The following is a 13692-nucleotide window of genomic DNA, read 5'->3' as shown; positions in this document are numbered from 1 at the left end:
TAATCACCTTCTGAGATAAAGTGTAAAGGTGAGAAGACTACAGATGCGAGAGTAATCTGAGGATATCAGTTATTAGGACCTTGTCTGGGTATAGTCGACAGCCACTTTTTTCTGAATTCCCTTTTAGACGGTATTTTATGGAATCGTATCTCTTCTGGCTGCGAACCACCTTGGCGAGATTTGCAAAATTATACAGAATAGTTGAATATTTCGAGCTAAAAAACTTGCACAAACGGAAGAAAACAAGTAAACTTTATATTCACTTTTAAAATATCTATAAGCACAACATGATTAATTCATTTCGCAGTTCTAACACTAAAATTAGTCCGTCCCCGCGGTCTAGGGGCAACGCGTCCGCCTGTCACCCGGCGGCCCCGGGTTCGTATCCCGGCTGGGCCAGGGGTTTATAATTGGAAATGATTAAAATCCCTGGCCTGGGGACTAGGTGTTTGTGTCGTCCGTAACGTTACTTTCCTCACAGTCAACACTCTACACGTCCTCCATTCCAGTTACGCGCAGGTTCATATCACATTGTGGAAGTAGGGGCAAAAGATCTCTATAGGTTGATGCCCAGAACAAATAGCATTTACAATTAAACAAATGCAAAAATATCACTTGTACAAGCAAGTTTATTGTACGAAATAACTCAGCTTCTCACACACACGCATGCATCAATAACACAGATGATTGTGCGTCTGCGACTGCAGTCTTACGGTGACTTGAAGAAATATTTGTATTCGCGCTTTCCTGTGTTAAACTAGTGGCATAGAGCAGGCAGTATAAGAGGATCGAGACGGCGGTGGTTCTGTTTCTTGACGGCGGTAAAATATTATAGACTAGTGATATCGCGTGCAATTTTTTTTCCAAAATATTAGAATTTTTTTATTGTAATAGGGTGAAAGGTGCGGAACAACAACAACAGCAACAACAATATAGCCTCACCTACTGCATTTTATTGGACGTCAATTTCGACGTCTGCCAGGAACGGATTTCTGGTGATGTATGGCTGAGTTTTAATTAATTTTGTTGCGTAAACACTAAATGTGTCTCCAAGTACTTTTCACATGCCGATTTCATACGACATGGAGTGCCGAATGAACTTTCCTCCGCCCTTCAAAATTCCGACTACCCTTGCAGGATTTGAACCTGCGATCTTGGGATCCGGAGGCCAGCACTCTACTGCTGATCCGCAGATGGATGACAATGGCGTCATTATTTTTCAGCAGGAAATTCATATACTTGTGTGAGGTAAGTTAAAGCTGTTCAGTTTATGGAAAAGTTGCTGGAAGTCCTCGAATAGACGCACAGAACGGAACCCAAGGAGCATGAGAACATACAGGACGTAACAGGTTTCAGAACACATTCCTTACACGAAGAAGAAGAAAATATGTTATAGAGACATGGGTCCAGAAACGCTTTATTTCCAGGTTGGAACTCTACAAAGTATGTTAACCATGGGTAGAGCCAAGCCTTTTTCTCAATAATTTAGTTCGATTTCGCGAAATAGGACTTAAACGATCGCTTGAATTTCGCTGTAATCAGTTTCTTTCTTTAAGTCTTTAGACTTTTTAAATCGTGAAATTTCCAGCGTTCGCCCCAGTGGAACAATGGGCTCATCAGTTGGATTGCTACACCTTGCGGAAAATTCTAAATTCCCATGGAGGGAATTAGATATTTTTCACCAATAGAGCATGTCAAAAACATATCAGATGCAAGGCTTTTCAGGCGTTTGCTCTATTAACCAGCGTTTCGTCTTAGGTCTGACACTAGACTCGTCAGATTGGGATGTATCAGACCCTATCCACTAACGCTGGGTGTATGCAGGTGAGCTTATTTATGAGGCACAGTCTGATAACTGCATACGGGAGGGAATTTAGATCTTTCCATTCGGAATTGCTAGGCGGGCAATAATTCCATTGTGAAGATTTATCCCGGAGCTTGCCAACTGACAAGACGTCCGTAGTGACCATACCTTCCCAGCTGAATTTGGAATTGCTTCCACATACTTGCACCAAACATTAATTAATCAAATTCCAGGGCATATTTTATTTTCACGTTTCGCATTGTTCTTCCCGGTCTTTAGTAAATACCCTGAGTCTTCGAAGTCTTTTCCTTTCGATATATGCCAAGAAGGGCAGATAATCTTGGGTTCTGTTTATTCCTTCGGATAATGATTACCGCTGCTACCACCTTTCTCAGAAAAACTGTTAGGAAAGTGCAGCTTAGACTTTATTTCTCCTAATATTGTAGAGTTTAGGAACTCCTCAGGTTATTGATCTGTTACTTGTTGCTCGTATGTGAACGAGAGGGTGAGTGGAGATGGAGTATGTTTTGGTGAACGAAGAAGCTTTCAAGTCGAAATGGAGAAGGCTGGCCGTTTCCAATCAAGACATTGGTCTGAGATTGGGCACTTAGAGTGATCTCGGCCGCTGGAGCAGCTCTCATCCTCATTTGATCGACTGCCTCTTTAATTTTGGTAATGGTTCTGCTGATGCATCCATCTGTTGTTGTCCATGTAAGCTTTCAGAACATCGCCAAGGGCCGTACGTCCTTACGTAATCTTTTATGTGGTCTGCAAATAGGGGGATTTCTAGCTGTTGTCAACGCGCGACCGTAATGGAGACGTGAAATGACCAACTCTGGTTGAATACAGAGAGGAATATGAGGATTTTGAACACTCGCAGGTTCTTTGTTATCTTCTGAATTATCTCGTGTAATAGGCCTATATCCTCCTGGAGAATGTTGAAATGAAATGAAAGGCGTATGGCTTTTAGTGCCGTGAGTGTCAGAGGACAAGTTCGGCTCGCCAGATGCAAATCTTTTGAGTTGACACCCATAGGCGATCTGCGCGTCGAGGTGAGGATGAAATGATGATTAAGACGACACATACACCCAGTCCCAGTGCCAGCGAAATGAACCAATTAATGTTAAAATTCCAGACCCTGACGGGAATCGAACCAGGACCCCTGTGACCTAAGGCCAGCACGCTAACCACGTTATAAAAGTATAATAGAGCCTTGCGGTTAGTTGATAGCTGAAGAAAGATCCAGGGGAAATTAGCGCTGTTTTGATCATCACAAGCCTAGACCAAAATTTAAACTTTCGGTTTCTTTCTAGAATTTTACTTACAGACTAACCACGCAAGTAGTTCTTATAATAAATGCTGTACAGATTTTCATGCTACAGACTTCCCCCTTGAATTAATTTTAGGTAATCTTATACGAGCGTATCTTTATCAACAATAATCTTCTTGTGCCGACTCGTCACTGACGGTTTGCGACCATCATGGAGTAGGTTTTCCTATTTTGTGTTTCCTGTGTCGTGGATGCCGAACCACTATGGGAAGTTCCACGTCCAGGATAATCTTCTCACCGAGCGAGTGGCCGTGTGGTTTGGTCACGTAGCTGTCAGCTTGCATTCGGGAGGTAGTGGGTTCCACCCCTACTATCAGCAGCTCTGAAGATGGTTTTCCGTGGTTTCCTATTTTCACACCAGGCAAATGCTGGGGCTGTAGGCCTACCTTGATTAAAGCCACGGACGCTTCCTTCCCACTCCTAGCCCTTTCCTATCCCATCGTCGCCATAAGACCTGTCTGTGCCGGTGCGACGTAAAGCAAAATAGTTTTCTTTTTAATGTTAATCTTCTCCGCCTACGACAACCCATGGGATCTTGAACATTCATATATGTCACAACAATATTTCAACCATGTTGTATATTTTGCTCTTTGTAATATCTCATGTATTTCATGTTATGAACAGCTGACTACTTTAGTGATGATTACAATAAATACAGTGCTTTCCCTCCCCAGAATGCTTAATTTCTTGGACTAGTTATTGACGAATCACTAACGTGGAATAATCCTGTCGAATCTGTCTGTGACAAACTGATCCCATCCATCGGCGTTCTAAACAGACTGAAATACAAAGTTTCTCATGATTTATAGAAAAGCGTTTTCCAAGTATTAATTGAGAGCCATATATTAGTTACATGATCCATGTATGGGCATGTTGTACTAGAGAATTATTCACTATAGTTGTTGTACTGCATAAAAGAGGTCTGAAAATAATTTTTAAATTGCCTCTGTTAACTCCTACTGAACAATAGTATGAGATATGCAAATGTTATCTCACTGGATATCCTATGACAGAAACCTTCATTAGTCATGATTAGAGCCCGGATTTCCATGCACTATCAAATCTCAAAATATGCATGCATTCATGCACTATCATGTGGCAAAACATGCACAATAAACAGGAAAATATGCACTATCAAAATTCAGTTCCGTTTGAAACATTGAACAAAAACTACCCTAATTTCTCCAAATTATCTTGATTTAAGCTCACCCGTTCATCAGTCAGCACATTCTTTTTACGTCACGAGAAGTGATAGATGCATAATTCAATGAAGACATTTGGAGAAAGTGAGGTCAAATTGTTCGTCTTTTGCATTTTCACCACAGTACGTCTTTCATAAGCTTGACGAATTCAAAATGACGATTTGAACGAATTAATTGGTTTAATTTGTCTCTATCTGCGGCAGCTGCTTCTGCATGCGATGATTGCAGACAAATTTGAATTTCCTCAATAAGTGGTAACGATTGCGTGTGACGAGTGAGAGTTCCGGGTAGGAAAATCCAGGATAACAGCGGAAGAGGGTTCGATGCATAACCCGAATTTGTAAGCTGCTACAGTATCTCAGTAACGCGGGCCACAGAAGTGCGATACAAGTTTTGTTTTGTTCGTCTAACATAGACGAAAAATGAGCCCTTTAATGATTAATGCACAGTTTACGGTTCAATTTATAGCAATGTACAACTGTAAAACAACTGTAAAGGCATAAATAAATAAATAAAATAAATAAAACTGGTACACCTTATTCCTAAGAATTAGAGATCGACGTGGGACCTTCCGTCATTGTTTACTGAAGCAAAAGATAAAGTGTTTGGTTAATTGGATTATAGGACCTGTACCGTATGTAGGCTACATAGGTACATGGGATGCCAGGAATACATTCCCTCTGTCTCTCAATAATAGACATACTGTACCCTATAACGTGAAAAATTGTCCCAAATTCTGCGAACTAACATTCAGAAAAGGCACTATGATGCAAGTTAACAATATATATATATATCTGTCATCCGGGCTCTAGTCATGATATATAGAGTTATTCGTAACGTGGCACACTCAAGTAAATAATGTAGAACACATTCACTAATTCAAAGTTATAATACAAGAAATGCTAATAATATCCACTGCATAGTTATCCATTTAAATAAATATGGAAGTAATTCATTGTGGCATTATTTTGTTAGAGTCTGTAATAAACTGTCAGAAGATATAAAGAGCGCCTCTTCAATACAAATTTTGAAAACGAACTTAAAGAATTATTTGAAGTAGAGTAAAGTTGTAGAGTTAATAAATTTTGAAACTGACTGTTACATTTTATTTCTTGTATATTTAGTAGTTTGTTGCCTGCTTGTTTACTCTTACAGCGTATCACTTTGAAATAATTCAATTCTATAAAACAAAACATATACATATTATTATATTTCTATGATATATTAATATTTTATTATACTAACGTATGTGTGGTATGTAGTACTTATCTATTCATGTAACCAAAATTATCGTTAAATGTTACAAACTTATATTACTTTATAAATACTCTGTAGCCATGATAATATTAGAATATACTGCACTACAGTGAGTTTGGCTCAGGTGCCTTGACAAATATAAATATTTTTTAACAATTCTGATCTCTCTCTCTCTCTGTCCTGGTGTTTATTTAGATTACTTCCCCGGTAGATAATGCTTATTGATCCTCAGTTTGCTTTGTTAGTACCTAACATCTACCCTGAGTTGAAGTTGTATTAATGTACCGGTAGGTACTTATTTTTTATTTTTTATTTTAAATGTTGATATTCACACCGTAAATCTTCGCTTGAAGCCCTGACTGGGTCTAACAACAACTGGAGATGTGCAAGAATCGTAGCAAGCAATACCCTGTCATCAGCATAATGAATGTTGTTCAAGAACTCCCCATTGATCCTGATTCCGATGTTCAAGTCTGACAAGGCCTCTGAAAGAAATATCTCTTAGTATCCTACATTACCAAATATAACATGCAACATTTCCAGATACATACCTGGTGTTCTTACGAGCGCCCATGAAGCCCAGTCGCGCTGACATTGGAAATGCCATATCCGTAGTGCATTAAAATAAATGCGATGTGATATAATCACTTTTAAAAGGATTGGTGTTCATCAACGTAATAATAAAGTTAGCCAAGTTTTAATTTTTCTGATTAAGAGGGTAGATGCATGCTATTTACATTACCCGTCCATCCACTCGATGTGCATTACTACTATTTTGTTGCGATGGGAATTTTAAAATCAGAACTTGCATAATTTTGTTGGAATTGGTAATGAAAAAATATACGAACTCTAATGTAAGGCCTGCACACATGCATTGGGCGTCTCTCATCCCTCCCCAGCTCCACATAGCCTCGCTGCGGTGCGTTTTAATTTGAATGCAAAAGTTGCGTAACATTTGCATGGGGAAATCAAGTATTTCACAAAAACAGTAATCCTGTATTGCGGCCGTTATTTGCGATGGAAGATGTTGCCTCTGTGATATCTGTTCTGTGCTGCCTGCATTTTGTGGATGTAATGCGACTCGTTTGCGTTTGAAATGTTACTAAACTGTTTCACTATCTTAAAAGATCACGAGGCTGATAGTTCCTGATTAGGAAAGTGCAGTGTATTGAATTTCACACATAATATTTGACTTATTGGAGTATGTCGTAGTGTACATTCAGATTACAGGTGGAAAGTATTGCTCTGCTCTTGTGATGTAGGCCTGTAAACCTTTGTGAAGTGTCTTCTGGTATGGGCTAGAGCAATTTTGTTACCTTCATTGATCTGTCTCTGTCTTATCCTTGGCTTTGACAATATGAAAGTGACCGAGGTATGAGAGATGCTAGTAACGCCATTCCTTATGTAGCCAGTCCATGTTATGAATGGTGTGAAAATATCGCTCATAGGGTCGGTTGGTGCATGCATTTCAGTGGGCTTGGCAGACTGATATGTAACAGCAACTTCTGGCTCTGTGAGGAAAGCAATGGGAAACTTCCTCACTCGTTTCCCTTGTATGCCTCTTCAGTGACACCTAGGCTATCTATGACAGCTGTTAGTGGAGCTGTAGAGGATCAAACCAGCCTTCGTGCTGAATACCCAACATACATACAACTTTCGTTATCGGTGGAATGAAATATTTCATCCGTGACAACTAAATAAAGCTGTATCTTTAGTGACTTACGGTTTGTACAAAAACTGTCCGATTCCGTGGCTAAATGGTTAGCGTGCTGGCCTTTGGTCGCAGGGGTCCCGGTTTCGATTCCCGGTAGTGTTGGGAAATTTAATCAAAATTGGTTAATCTCCCCGGAACGGTGGCTGGGTGTATGTGTCGTCTTCATGATCATTTCATCCTCATAATGACGCGCAGGTCGCCTACGGGAGTCAAATCAAAAGACCTGCACCTGTGAGCGGAACATGTCCTCTACATAGATTGTATGCGTGCATCGTTCGTCAAATATTTCACGGTGCTAAAATCTTCAAAACTGCAATAACCTTGTATGACAGTTAAGTTTCTGAATTAATTTATTGGATAGCTCCCTCTGCGGATTAGTGGAGGAGTGTCGGCCTCCAGATCCCATGATAGCGGATTGAAATCCGGCCGAGGTAGTTGGAATTTTGAAGGGCGTAATAAAGTTAATTCGAAACTCCATGTCGTACCATGTCGGCATGTTTTAAAAGATTTCTGGTGTTCACCCGACAAAGTTGATTAATACTCAGCCATAGACCCCCAAGAAAAAATCAGTTTACTCTGCCATCTAGTAGGCCTAGAGTAAAACGGAACGTTAAAATTGATGAACAAGCAACCAGATGGCGTCAAATGAAAATGCTTGCACACGGTAGCTGAGGCCATACGATTATTATTATTATTATTATTATTATTATTATTATTATTATTATTATTATTATTATTATTATTGCGTTAGAGCCTACTAGGGACCACGTTCCAATTTCAATTCTTCATCCTTTGTTGTTGTTCCTTCCTTTTCTTCCAATATTCCTTCATTGTTTCACTATGTTTCTTTTTCTTTTTTTTTTTTTCTTCAGACTACTTTGTGCCGGTTTTCTTTGCCTCCCAACCCTTGGAATCTTTCCATTTTTAAAACTTTCTTCCTGAAAATTTCTCTTCACATTACTTCTTCTCTGAAGTTGTTTTTTCCAATTCGTTTTTGATCTCTTAAATCCAGGTCGTTGTTGAATTTTTCTTCCAAAGATACGTGAAGATCTTTTTGGTTAATCTACTGTCGTCCATTCTGTAAATATGTCCAAAAAATAGCAGTCTCCTCTTCCGTTCTGTTATAGATATGTTTTCTATGTTCTTATAAATTTCGTTATTCTTAATTTCCAAAATTCTGTAGTTTTTAGAGGGCCTAATATTTTTCTTAATATTCTTCATTGTTGTACTTCCAATCTTTCAAGTTTATAATTGAGTACTAAGCATTCACTGGCATGTAAGCATTCCGGTTTCACAACTGTGTTGTAGTGCTTTATTTTACGATTTTTAGATTTACAAAAATGTGTTGTATTTATTTTTTGTTATACCATATGCTCTTTCCATTTTGCTTATCCTTGCCTCTATAGCAGATTTTTCCAAACCATTTTTCGGTTGTTTGTCCTAAATATTTGAATTGCTTTACCCTTTCGATTGAACCAACATCTCTTTCTAGCAATTTTGGAGCATTTGGTATATTCGTCATGAATTTTGTTTTCTCTGCCGAAATTCTTAAGCCTGCCATGAAAATACACAGCCTGTTTCCAGTCATTCGACCGGGTCAGGAGTGGAATGAATGAAGCCCCATCTAGCGGCGACCACACGACACCTCGTAATCTGCAGGCCTTCGAGCTGAGCAGCGGTCGCTTGGTAGGCCAAGGCCCTTCAAGGGCTGTAGTGCCATGGGTTTATTATTATTATTATTATTATTATTATTATTATTATTATTATTATTATTATTATTATTATTATTATTATTTCATTTTTGCTGGCAAAACGTAGTGTTTACAACACACTGTCTTTAGGTGTGGACTAGAGCAATTGTGTTACTTTCATAGATCTGTGTCAGTCTCATCCATGGCTTTGACAAAATGAAAGTGACTGAGGTATGAGCGATGCTAGTAATGCCATACCTTATGTAGCCAGTCCCTGTTATGAATGCTGTGAAAATGTCGCTCATAGGGTCGGTTGTTGCATGCATTTCAGTGGGCTTGGTAGACTGATATGTAATAGCAACTTCTGGCTCAGTGAGGAAAGTAACGGAAAATTATCCCACTCCTCATTTCCCTAGCACGCTTCTTCAGTGATGCTTGAGCCACCTATGACGATTGATGACGGAGCTGTTTAGGCCCAAACCAGCCTCTGGGCTGACCACCTAACATAGAACAACATACATATAATTCAGTTGGTTAAACTATAGCGTTAGCCTACGTTGGCAGCTGGTGCCCAGCCACAATCCCTTTAAGAACATTCTTCTTCTTCTTCTTATTCTTCTTATTCTTCTTCTTCTAGATTTTGGCCCTCTAAAGACTGCGCAATAGAAATCCTGTACGTTTGCTTTCCAATAGCTCTTTATACTTCGGCTTTGCTATTTACTCGACGCTCTTCCTTCCGGAGGTTATTTCCTTTCTCCTTCTCTTAGAAGACTTCAAGTTTTCTACAAACTTCCTGAAAATTGGTTTGTCTTGTATTATTATGTCCTGTTATTTCCGCTCTCTGCCCTATCTTTATGTATTTCTTGGACCCGTTGGTTGCCTTTTAAGAACAACCACTAATATTATGTCCGGCTCCATGGCTAAATGGTTAGCGTGCTGGCCTTTGATCACAGGGGTCCCGGGTTCGATTCCCGGCCGAGTCGGGCATTTTAACCATCGTTGGTTAATTTCGCTGGCACGGGGGTTGGGTGTATGTGGCCGTCTTCATCATCATTTCATCATCATCATCATCACCACGACACGCAGGTCGCCTACGGGAGTCAAATCCAAAGACTTGCACCTGGCGAGCTGAATATGACCTCGAGACAATCCCAGCACTAAAAGCCATACGCCATTTCATTTTTACTAGTATTATGTAAAATGTGTAATAGCTTACTCGTACAGCAGCGGCGATTAGGTTGTGGCAGGGTGAGGTTAGACAGTCACTCACCCCCCCCCCCCCCCACACACACATACATACTTTGTGGAGAGAACATTACATTTGTACTCCATTTCAGCCGGCTGAAACTAGGAATTATTAAAATAAGCAGTATACACAAGTCCTGTTGTCTTATCAGCTAATGATATCCTTTATTTTATTTTATTATTAACAAAATTATTAGCGGAAATACGCAAAAAACAAATCTTTGTCGCGTCTAACCGATTTGTATAGCGCCACAGCAAGTAGTGGACACTGCACGTGCTGCGAGGAAGGGTAGCACCAAAGCAAGGCCGAGGTCGTGGGTACTGATTGTGAGGTATGATTCACCCGCTTGCCGCGCGCATTTGTCACTCTGGCAATCTCTTTAGTATCTGTTAGTTTCTTAGTTTGTAGTCAAATAGTAAATGATTTTAATTGTATAATCACACCGGATATCTATTTAATTGTAATACATGTGTAATATTGTTCCTTTGGTGAATGTGTTATTGTATAGTTTGGAAACAAAGTCTCAAAAACTATTAATACCGCACTTTAAACTGCCAACCTTTACTTCTCTGTTGAAATTCGCACAGAGTGTATCAGAGAACATTCCATTTAGTATTTTTTTTTCTCTTTTTCAGTGTTTATGTATATTCTTCCTCCCCCCTCCCTCCCACTATATCCCAGAAACCCGGATATTTTTTGTTGTCTGTACATCCCCCACCCCCTTCTAATTCCCAGTCGCCGCTACTGTTAGCCTACATTTAAGAAGTGGAATTAATATTATTAATGTCGCGCATTTATAGAGAATGTTGATAGTAATAGATCTAGGGCACAAACTTTATTAACATTGACTGGGAAATAATCTCTGCTTTCATAACATGTTCTTAGATTGCCGTGTGATTGTGTAATATTTATTACTGTGCCCCCCATACAGATTGATTGTCATGATTATTTCGAGATTTAGGCCATTGGTTGTCGACAACAGGCGCATCTGATCTGCTGGTGATGTGATACGAATTTAATATTGTCAACCAGCCCTCGCTTGTAGGGAGGTTTATTATATTTTATTCTGTCTCTTTCCCCACCCTCTCCGCTCTCCAACTCACCTCATCCCCCTGCCCTTTTACTTATTTACTTCCTCCTTTTCAGGAGACTTTATTGTTCGATTTCAATGGCTATAGATGTGAATGGAAGTAATACAAAAAGTATCTCCTCATTGCTGTAATGTCAACGACAAGGCGTGCTCAGTGTCTGCGCTAATGAGCCATGCCCTCAATAGAGCAGTTGGCAGCCCTGTCTTGTGCACAACTTACTCATGTTACTCGGTCGCTACACTACAGAACGATTCGCGTGTCTACTGTACCCTGATCGCTCCTGGGTTGTTTTACATTGTAACTACGCCCTCAGATCAAGGAATCAGGACTAACGGGAAATACCACACCGTTGAGATAACCTATGCATTTACGTTGAATGTAGTTGTGAAAATTATCCATATTTCTCTTTAATTGAATCAGTAGCGTAGCCAGGATCGGCCGATTGGTGGTGAGGGATTATAATTATAAAATGCTGATAGAACATAACGAGCCGGGCTGAGTGGCTCAGACGGTTAAGGCGCTGGCCTTCTAACCCCAACTTGGCAGGTTCGATCCTGGCTCAGTCCGATGGTATTTGAAGGTGCTCAAATACGACAGCCCCGTGTCGGTAGATTTACTGGCACGTAAAAGAACTCCTGCGGGACTAAATTCCGGCACCTCGGCGTCTCCGAAGACCTTAAAAAAGTAGTTAGTTGGACGTAAAACAAGTAACATTAATTAATTAATTAATTATTAGAACATAACGAAGGTTCGTGTGTGGTGCGCGCATGCATGACTTGTGATTCTAAGGGCAATGATATGTTTTGTTGAAGCTGATATTCAGATTACAGTACGCTACAAATAATGAAATAGCGTATGGCTTTTAGTGCTAGGAGTGTCCGAGGACATGTTCGGCTCGCAAAGTGCAGGTCTTTTGAGTTGACGCCTGTAGGCGACCCGCGCGTCGTGATGAGGATTAAATAATGATGAAAACGACACGTACACCTAGCCCCCATGTCAGCGAAATTAACAATTAACCAATGTTGGTTTAAATTCCCGACCCTGCCGGGAATCGAACCCGGGACCCCTCTGACCAACGGCCAGCACGCTAACCATTAAGCAATGGAGCCGGACGGTACACTACAAAATCTTACATTAAACCAGAGAACAAAAACAATACGATAAAAGTCAACAGTTTTACTGCGAATTGTATGTTCAGTTTACAATCTAAAATCCTATTTTTGGAGGCTTCTTAGAAAATAGATTCAACAGATTTGTCGGTTTTACAGTTACGTGTGTAAATGTCTGTTAAGTTTATTCACAGTTTCTGTTTTTTTTTTGAAAAAATTCCATGGGGGGAGGGAATTCTACCTCCCAGTAATACACCCCCTACCCGCTGGCTACACCGCAGAATTGAATGCATGTAATGTCGCTTTGGGGCATCCCATTCCTGAACTTACCGGTACTCCCTGTGTAAAGATACACTTCGTAATTCTTCTTGTTGCAGTGCCCAAGAATGCCCTGACGATAACGTGGGAGAGTAGGCTAATTAGAAATGTGCGAGGATCAAGGTGGTCGTATTTTGAAGTCATTCCTCGTTGCTCAGAAATGTGCGCGAACGTGCTGGAAGCAGTGTATGTGTATCCTGCGTGTTCTGGAGGTTCTTTCAAATGAACCTCAGCTATAATAGAGGATTGTTTGTTCATGAGTGGCAGCCGTGGTTTTCCGTGGTTTCCCATACTTACACCAGACAAATGCTGGGTCTGTACCTTAATAATAAGACCACGGCCGCTACCTTCCCATTCCTAGCCCTTTCTCATCCTTGTGTTGCCGAAAACCTTCCGCTAGTAGCAAAAAGATAAAAAAGAAAAGAAAGAAAGAAAGAAAGGAAAGAAGCTAGTTATTCCTCCTTGTTCCTGAGTAAAGGTCGAATCGCTGCACAAGCCAGTCTGTCTACCATCCAGCCTCCGTGGTAGTTCACAGCTTCTGTGGCAAATGTAGGAGCTCATCTGAGCCTCCCATTGGTACTACTTGTGCAAAGGCTACTATTGTCGCCTTTTGTTTTCGCCCCACATGATCTTCTTTCCTTAACCTGACAGAATCTTTTTTTTTTTTTTTTTTCAAAACTCAGAGAGTCGGTTATGTACCTACTTTTCGTAGTTCTTCTCTTTACACACAGAAGGGTCATGAGCACTTAGCCCACCTCCGTAGTGTAACAGTTAACACTATTAGCTGCCATCCTCGAAAGCCCGGGTTCGGTTCCCGGTACTGCCAGAAAATTAAGAATGGCTGGTGTGTGGTTGGATTGATACATGCAGCTCACCTTCATCGGGGGTGTGCCGGTAAAGAGCTGCACCGCCTTGGGATGAGGAGACGAG

The sequence above is a fragment of the Anabrus simplex genome, chromosome 8 (genome assembly GCF_040414725.1).
Source record: "Anabrus simplex isolate iqAnaSimp1 chromosome 8, ASM4041472v1, whole genome shotgun sequence".
Lineage (NCBI taxonomy): Eukaryota > Metazoa > Arthropoda > Insecta > Orthoptera > Tettigoniidae > Anabrus > Anabrus simplex.
Note: the sequence above shows the minus strand (reverse complement) of the source record.